At 43.4% G+C, this 8,967-nt stretch overlaps 2 non-coding genes across 2 annotated transcripts in view; both read right to left on the bottom strand.

The window, feature by feature from the left end:
- The window catches only part of LOC123487146, a 119-nt gene extending 57 nt beyond the window's left edge, over positions 1–62 (bottom strand). The window contains exon 1 of the ribosomal RNA XR_006659646.1: positions 1–62. This exon is cut by the window's left edge and continues 57 nt beyond it. This is a non-coding gene — a ribosomal RNA (5S ribosomal RNA).
- An 8,427-nt stretch (positions 63–8,489) lies between these two features.
- LOC123487168 lies at positions 8,490–8,608 on the bottom strand. Its single transcript, XR_006659668.1, has one exon. It is a non-coding gene; the product is annotated as a 5S ribosomal RNA (ribosomal RNA).
- Between the last annotated feature and the right edge of the window lie 359 nt (positions 8,609–8,967).

Below are 8,967 nucleotides of genomic sequence, written 5' to 3'. Positions count from 1 at the left end.
ACCCTGCTTAGCTTCCGAGATCGGACGAGATCGGGCGTATTCAGGCTGGTATGGCCGTAAGCGAGGGAACAACTCTTGGTACACTATATAAAGTCAATGTGTCACTCACTCTGAAAGGGACACAGAAACGTATCCACTTTGTGACACAAACTGAAGAAGCTCAACCCTTGCTTACATTTCCAAATATATATATATATATATATATATATATATATATTTGAGTCTTGTTGGGGGGGGGGGGAGAGGGCATATCCTATGTTGATTTATGACAAGTTCATTGACTAGGGCCCTATAAAATAGGCGTTGCGGACCGAATCACGGAATCCAGACATTAAACCGAAATGCAACAATATTCAAACATTTATTGAACTTAGTAAGAAATCAACTAAATCTATTCAACTTGTTAGAAAACACATTAATGAGAGAGGGATCACGTGACCCTTGAACGAGATGGCCGCATGAACTAGGAGCTCCGCACAAGTAGTTTCCAATTCCTAATCTTACCTCCACTTCAAGTTTAAACTCATTTAGCTTTAGTCAAAAAGTCATGGCGGCTTCAAAAGGCAACACTACAGGGGACATTTTTACCCGGACTCGAGTACTAGCGACGGAAAAAGCCTCCAAGAAGCAGCTAGCTTCAGAAAAAGCTAGCGCCATTAGCCAGGAGAAAGAGGACCCGTCCCCCCCCGAGGCCCAACGAATGCCAACCTCGCACTCTGTCGAAGACATCTTTTCTGAGCTGAGATCCCAACGTACAGAACTCAACACTAAACTAGATGCCATTAACGCTCAGCTCAGTGCGATAGGGGGCAAGGTGACAATCCTGGAAAATGCCTTGCCTGACATAAACAACAAGATAACCATAAACGCGGGGCGCCTGGACGAGGCAGAGGGGCGAATCCTATCCACGGAAAACTTATTGACAGACGCCATGGAAACAATAGCATATGCTAAAAAAAAAATAGAGCAGCTGGAAGAGAAAACAGAGGACCTGGAAAACAGGGGGCGAAGGAATAATTGTGTTCTATTAAATCTGGGCGAAAAAGAAGAGGGAAACATGCCACTGATCCGCTACCTGCAAGACAAACTTCCCGAGTGGCTCCACCTGTCCACCGACAGGCCCATAGAACTCGAGAGAGCTCACCGAGCACTGAGGCCCCCACCAGCAGCCAGACAACCACCGCGCCCAATCACCATACGTTTCCTGAGATTCACCGACAAGGAACGAGTCCTACAGGCGGCGAAAACCAACACCATTACAGTGGGAAACGCCAAACTCACCTTACTCCAGGACCTGTCAGCTGGAATACGCCGAAAGCGCCGAGAGTTTGACGAGGTGAAGAAATGCTCCATTGACCGAGGCATCTTTAGGGGATTCAAATACCCAAACGAGCTCAGGATTCTTCACCAAGGAGCCCTGCGACACTTCAAAACTCCCGAAGAGGCGAAACGTTTTTTGAAAGACAACCCCGGTCAATGAGAAATGGACCATTGACTAAATGCGATTAATGCGATTACTGTTATTACTAAAGGAGGTAAGACAACATATAGCCGATATCCAAAGACCCACCGCCCTGCTAAATTTCATTATAGCCGTCCAATCTATATTTATGTTCCTTTAGCTGAGAGGGATAGGCCCCATATTATAACTTAGGCCTACTGTATGTAGGCTGGGCTATTGATTTTATTTTCTCCCTTTCTTAATGTGGTCTGGACGGGGCTACGTTGTCAGTTACTCAATGCGGGCGGAGAGGATGAGGCATTTCTTTGGTGGGGAGGGGGGAGACGTTGTGCGTTGCTAACTGTTCCCGGACTTTTTTTTTTGTTGGAACACAGAATTGTGACTGAGCGGGGAGGTAATAGATCCAACGGGATATGTCGAGTTGTTTGGGAACTCGGCTGGGGTGTTCAGAGATTGTTATTTTATGCAAACCATTTATTTTCCTTTTATGTGAACGCAGCTGTAACTACGATCCACCTTTACCCAGAGATGACTTGCACTAAAGTTCGATTACTGTTCGATGATGATGACTAGTACCTTAAATCTATTGACATGGAACTGCCACGGTCTAGGCCATGCAATAAAACGGAAAAAGATACTATGTGCTCTAAAAAAGGAAAAAGCAGACATCGCGCTATTGCAAGAGACACACCTCTGTGATGCTGAACATGCCAAACTCCGCAGAGCTTGGGTGGGACAGGTGTATTTCTCATCTTTCAAATCCAACAGTAGAGGTACAGCAATACTTATCCATAAGAATGTTCCATTCATAATTGACAAAAACATATCTGATCCGGAGGGGAGATTTATCTTGATAACTGGGTCACTGTATGGGCAACCAATTACTATCTTAAACATATACGCCCCTAACACAGATACTCCTGCTTTTATGTCGAAAATGATAACTCTGTTCAATGAGCATTGTGTTTCCTTTGGAGTGTTGGCCGGAGATTTTAATTGTACCCTGAACCCAACCCTAGACAAATCATCTCAAATCACCACCACAAATCCTAGATCTGCAAAGATGTTGAACTCTCTTACTAAAGAGATGGGACTGATAGATATCTGGAGAGAGACTAATAGCTCAGCTATGGACTATACATACTACTCTAATGTCCATAACACCTACTCCCGTATAGATTACATTTTTATCCCAAAGAGTTTAATAAATTCAGCCACGTGTACAATCGGACCCATAGCGCTTTCGGATCACGCCTTTGTCCACCTCCGCTTTGACCTCTGCAAAAACATCCCGAGATCAAAGAGCTGGAAATTCAACACCTCCATGCTATCAAACGAAGCATTCCATACATTGGTAACTACATGCATAGACAACTACACACAAGACAACAAAGATTCTCCTGTTTCTCCGGCCACAATGTGGGACGCTGCTAAAGCCACACTAAGAGGTCATCTAATTGCATATGCTTCCTCTAAGAAAAAAGCAATGGAAGCACACAGGCTAGATCTGGAGAGGGAGCTGGAACGCTGTGAAAAAGTACATAAACAATCCCCAGACAGCACCTCCTGGAGTCAACTTAAAGCAGCCAAAGCCAAACTGAATTTGGACTATACTCGGGAGATAAAAAAAAAGTTTTCTTTACTAAACAGAAATACCATGAGTATAGCAATAGGCCTAGTAGATTGCTTGCTTATCAATTAAAAAAAGAGCAGTCAGAGCGTACAATTATGGCTATCCGAACAGCAGAGGATGAGGTCACATATGATCCAAAAAAGATCAATTTAACTTTTCATGATTTTTACTGCAAACTATATACCTCTGAGAGAAAACACACGGAGGCAGAACTCCACTCCTTCCTAGAGGGAATCTCGCTACCTAAACTATCAGAGACCGACCAAGAAGATCTCAACTCCCCCTTCACTCCTGAGGAGATCCTGGAGGCAATTACCTCCATGCCACCTAACAAGTCCCCAGGCCCAGATGGATTCCCCAGAGAGTTCTACAAAGCTTTTTGGCCCCAGCTTAGCCCTATTTTCATGCCAATGCTGGAGGATTTTTGCAAAAACGGAGTTCTCCCAGACTCAATGCACACAGCTCGCATTACAGTGTTGCTCAAAAAAGACAAGGATCCCCTATCCTGCTCCTCCTTCCGGCCCATAAGCTTGTTGGATTTCGACTACAAAATAATCACCAAATTGCTCGCCAAAAGACTAAACACTCTTCTTCCCAAAATAATAAAAGCGGACCAGACGGGATTTATTAGAGACAGATACTCTTCTGATAACATTCGCCGTCTTTTTGATATTATTGATCAAGTAAACGCACAGAAGACCCCTGTCCTGCTGGCTTCACTGGATGCTGAGAAGGCGTTCGACAGGATGGAGTGGAGCTTTCTGTTCTCAGTCTTAGAGAAGTTCAACATGGGCCCAAACTTTATTAAATGGATCAAATCACTATACTCTCATCCAAATGCCATGGTGACTACTAACGGACTGAACTCTGACAGATTCCCTTTGGGACGGGGCACAAGACAAGGGTGCTCGCTGTCCCCCTGCTCTACTTGTTGGGGGCGGAGCCTCTGGCAGAGTTGATAAGGAGCAATCCAAGTATTATGGGTGTTCCTGCAGGCGGCCTGCAGCACAAGATTTCGCTTTACGCGGATGATGTCTTGCTCTACATATCCAACCCTGAGAAATCCCTTCCTCCCATCTTAGATACAATTGCTCAGTATGGCACGTTTTCAGGTTATAAGATTAATTTTAACAAATCCACTGTCTGCCCTCTCAATATTATACTCACCAGTTCTATGAAGACACTATGCCCATTCCAATGGAAGACACAGGGGTTTCAATACCTTGGGATATTCATAACACCAGATCTGAATAGGCTTTTCAAAGAGAATTATCTTCCACTCCTGGATCAAATCAAGAACAACCTCCAAACCTGGATCTCCCTCCCAATTAGCTTAGTAGGAAGAATTAATGTAATCCGTATGAACATCCTCCCTAGACTGAACTATTTATTTCAGATGCTCCCATGCTATCTCCCAGCTTCCTTTTTCAAAACAATTAACCAAAGCATCACCAAATTTATATGGGGCAATAAAAAACCTAGGATCAAGCTTTCCACTCTATCGAAACCTGAATCTAAGGGTGGTCTTGCCCTTCCCTCCCTTCAATTGTACTACTGGTCTGCCCAAATCCGCAACATGCTAACATGGATCACAAACAGACAAGAGTCAACGTGGAGCCAGATAGAAGCCCAATCTTGTGGTTCATTGCCACTAAGCTCAACTATATTCATTGATAACTTTAGTGAAGTGGGCAACATAGCCAAAACATTTGTGATTTACAGTACCCTACGAGCGTGGAGGGACTGTAAGAAATACTTGGGCATCTCCTCCCAAATATGTTCTCACTCGCCTATAGTAGGCAACCCAGACTTGCCAAAAGCCCTGAGAGATGCCAACTTTAATCTTTGGCATACTCTAGGAATCAGGACCTTTTCAGACCTATTTCATCAGAAGACCACTACACTGAAATCCTTTCAAGAGCTCTGCAATGAATTCAATGTGCCAAGATCCCATTTTTTTAAATATCTACAAATTAGACATGTCATCTCCTCATTTACTTCCAAGAGGAGGTTTAGAACTCAGTTGAATGAAGTTGAAACCCTTCTTGTCACAGCACAATCCATTAAAGGCAAAATATCCTATATCTATAGACTCCTTTCTGAGAAAGGAGGATCCTCCTTTACTCCTTTGAAAATAATATGGGAAAAGGACCTTGGTCTGACTATCAGTGATGAGTTATGGGCGGAGGTTTGCGACAGGGTATACTGCTCCTCTACTAATGTAAAAATGAAAGAATCTACCGTATTTTCCGCACTATAAGGCGCACCGGATTATAAGGCGCACCTTCAATGAATGGCCTATTTTAGAACTGTTTTCATATATAGGGCGCACCGGATTATAAGGCGCATAGAATAGAAGATACTGTAGTCAAACGAATTGACTGGGGTTGCGTTATGCATCCACTAGATGGAGCTGTGCTAAAAGGAATGTCAACAAAACAGTCAGATAAAGTCAAACTTTATTAAGCGTTCTGACAACTCCGTTCACTCCCATGGTAATGTTGTTCAAACGTTAATGTGCATATTAACAATATCTCCCAGCCTTGCTCACTCTTCTCCCAAACGTGGAGGGGAACCTTTCCCTGATTCAGTAAACACGTAGTAAAAGAAACAGTCTGATACCACTAAATCAAACGTTAGTGCATAACTCAACATTGTTCAGTTACATATAACACGTAAAGCTCACTTTTTCAGTTCATTCCCCATCCACGAACCCCTCGAATTCTTCTTCTTCAGTGTCCGAATTGAACAGTTGGGCGACTACGGCATCCAACCTGCCCGGCTCCCTCTCGTCATTATCCGAGTCAGTGTCGCTGCTGTTGCCTGGCAGTTCAGATATTATTCCTGCCTTCGTGAAAGCTTTGACCACAGTTGAGACCGATATATCAGCCCAGGCATCCACGATCCATTGGCAGATAGTGGCGTAAGTCGCCCGGCGCTGTCTCCCCGTCTTGGTGAACGTGTGTTCGCCTTCTGTCATCCACTGCTCCCACTTAGCTCGCAGTCTAGCTTTGAACGCCCTGTTGACACCAATATCTAGCGGCTGGAGTTCTTTAGTTAATCCACCCGGAATGACGGCAAGCTCCGAATTAGTTTGCTTCACTTGTTTTTTTGACAGCATCGGTGATATGGGCGCGCATTGAGTCGTAGATCAATAGGGACGGAGCTGTGGAAAAAGCCACCCGGTCTCTTGACGTAAATTTCTCTCAGCCACTCACTCATCTTTTCCTCATCCATCCATCCCTTCGGGCTAGCTTTGATGACGACGCCGGCTGGAAAGTTATCTTTTGGCAAGGTCTTCCTCTTGAAAATAATCATGGGTGGAAGTTTCTGGCCATTAGCCTGGCAGGCGAGAACTACAGTGAAGGATGACTTCTCATTCCCTGTGGTACGTACAGACACCGTACTGGTCCCCGTTTTCTCCACAGTGCGGTTCACGGGAATATCAAAGGTGAGTGGAACCTCGTCCATGTTGGTGATGTGCTCTGGCCGGATCTTCTTTTTCAGTGATCTTATTTTTGCAGTATGCGCGGAAAGTGACCAGCTTTTCTTGGTAATCTTTTGGCAGTTGCTGCGAGACGGTAGTTCGTGTGCGGATGGAGAGATTACGTCTTTTCATAAAACGAAAGCACCAAGAAGGACCGCCTCGAAATTCATCGATTGTCATGTCCCGTGCTAGCGCTGTTGCCTTCATTCGAATAGTGACTGTAGAGACGCTTCTACTTGCTGCTCTCTGTTCAACAACCCACTGTTCGAGTTTGTCCTCTAACTGTGGCCATCTCGCTTTGTTCCCTGGGAAACTCTGTTTAGTCTTCTTTACTTGGCGCAGGTCATCTTCTTGCTTCCTCCATTTCCGTACCATTGATTCATTAATGTTGAATTCTCTCGCTGCTGCTCTATTCCCATATTCTACTGCATGACCGACAGCCTTGAGCTTGAACTCTGCGTCGTAAGCGTGTCTCTTGAAAGGTGCCATTTTGGGGTCTTTATACACACACAAGTGGTGTGGGACTGTGAGTAAGCACAATACCGGTGTGTACTGGCTACCGTAATGCTGCAAGTGGTGCGGCTTTGTAGTTTACCAGTCGTACTGAAACATTTCATTATTATTAAATTGTTTTTATTGGTTTTTCATACTGAAACATTTTGACAGAGCACCTTGAGCGTCGTACAACCAGTATGGATCAACCAATTAACCAATTGATCCATACATAAGGCGCTCCGGATTATAAGGCGCACTGTCGTTTTTTTGAGAAAATGAAAGGCTTTTAAGTGCGCCTTATAGTGCGGAAAATACGGTATATATATATATATATATATATATATATATATATATATATATATATATATATATATATATATATATATATATATATATTTGAGTCTTGTTGGGGGGAAGAGGGCATATCCTATGTTGATTTATGACAAGTTCATTGACTAGGGCCCTATAAAATAGGTGTTGCGGACCGAATCACGGAATCCAGACTTTAAACCGAAATTCAACAATATTCAAACATTTATTGAACTTAGTAAGAAATCAACTAAATCTATTCAACTTGTTAGAAAACGCATTCATTTGCCCAAGTCAATCATAAGACATGAACAAAATGCATCAGTGATTCGTATTTCCATGAACTTTCTGAAACGGCACAGGAATGCCCCTGTCTGTGTGCATGTGTGCGGTGCGCGCGTATGTCTACACTTTGTGTAGCCGTTAGCGATGATGCTAATGATAACCTTCTTCTGGTAGGGAAGGAATGGCTTTCCCCAAAACCTTCGCAAGTAAATGTTAACTACAAAGTAGCCTATGCCTGCCTGGCAGAATTATACCGTGATCATTTGCATCACTCCAGTGGCCATTTGTTCTACAGCAACACCGCTTAACCAAACAAAGGTCTCTTCCTGGTGCACGCTTGCATTTAAGGGTAACTACACCCAAAAATCTAAATGTCTTACATTTTTCCCAGACCCCACAAATGGTCACCTGATAGGGTTTAAACATTGTTGTGGACATAGAACATCCAATTGTGCTGTTTTGCTATTAAAAAGGTGTACTTTTGAGAGCGAAAACCTGCCAAAACAGGGACAAACGGTCAACGGGGAAATCTAAACGGAGAAAAGGGAACTTGGGAATTAACGGAATCAGGCAAAACATTGAAGGGATTTTATAGTGCCCTAATGGACTACAGACATTGACTGTCTCCTAGACTAAAAACAAAGGCTGCATGTACTGCCTATATTTTGAGGGAAACGCACTGTCCATTATTTGATTTGATCAGGGCAGGGCAGCACACACAAACTGCATTTAGTCCAATAACAATCCATTATGTTATTAGGGTGATAAATAAAAGGCAGTTGCTCCATGACACAAGAGCACGCTCTACTGGGACAAAAAGCTTACAGCACCTGGTATTACCAGGCGGTATCCCATCCAAGTACTAACCAGGCCCGACCCTGCTTAGCTTCCGAGATTGGACGAGATCGGGCGTATTCAGGCTGATATGGCCGTAAGCAAGGGAACAACTCTTGGTACACTATATAAAGTCAATGTGTCACTCACTCTGAAAGGGACACAGAAACGTATCCACTATGTGACACAAACTGAAGAAGCTCAACCCTTGCTTACATTTCCAATATATATATATATATATATATATATATATATATATTTGAGTCTTGTTGGGGGGGGAAGAGGGCATATCCTATGTTGATTTATGACAAGTTCATTGACTAGGGCCCTATAAAATAGGCGTTGCGGACCGAATCACGGAATCCAGACATTACACCGAAATGCAACAATATTCAAACATTTATTGAACTTAGTAAGAAATCAACTAAATCTATTCAACTTGTTAGAAAACGCATTCATTTG

Source organism: Coregonus clupeaformis, unplaced genomic scaffold (assembly GCF_020615455.1).
Source record: "Coregonus clupeaformis isolate EN_2021a unplaced genomic scaffold, ASM2061545v1 scaf1490, whole genome shotgun sequence".
NCBI classification, from domain to species: Eukaryota; Metazoa; Chordata; class Actinopteri; order Salmoniformes; family Salmonidae; genus Coregonus; species Coregonus clupeaformis.
This window is presented reverse-complemented; position numbering and strand designations above follow the sequence as displayed.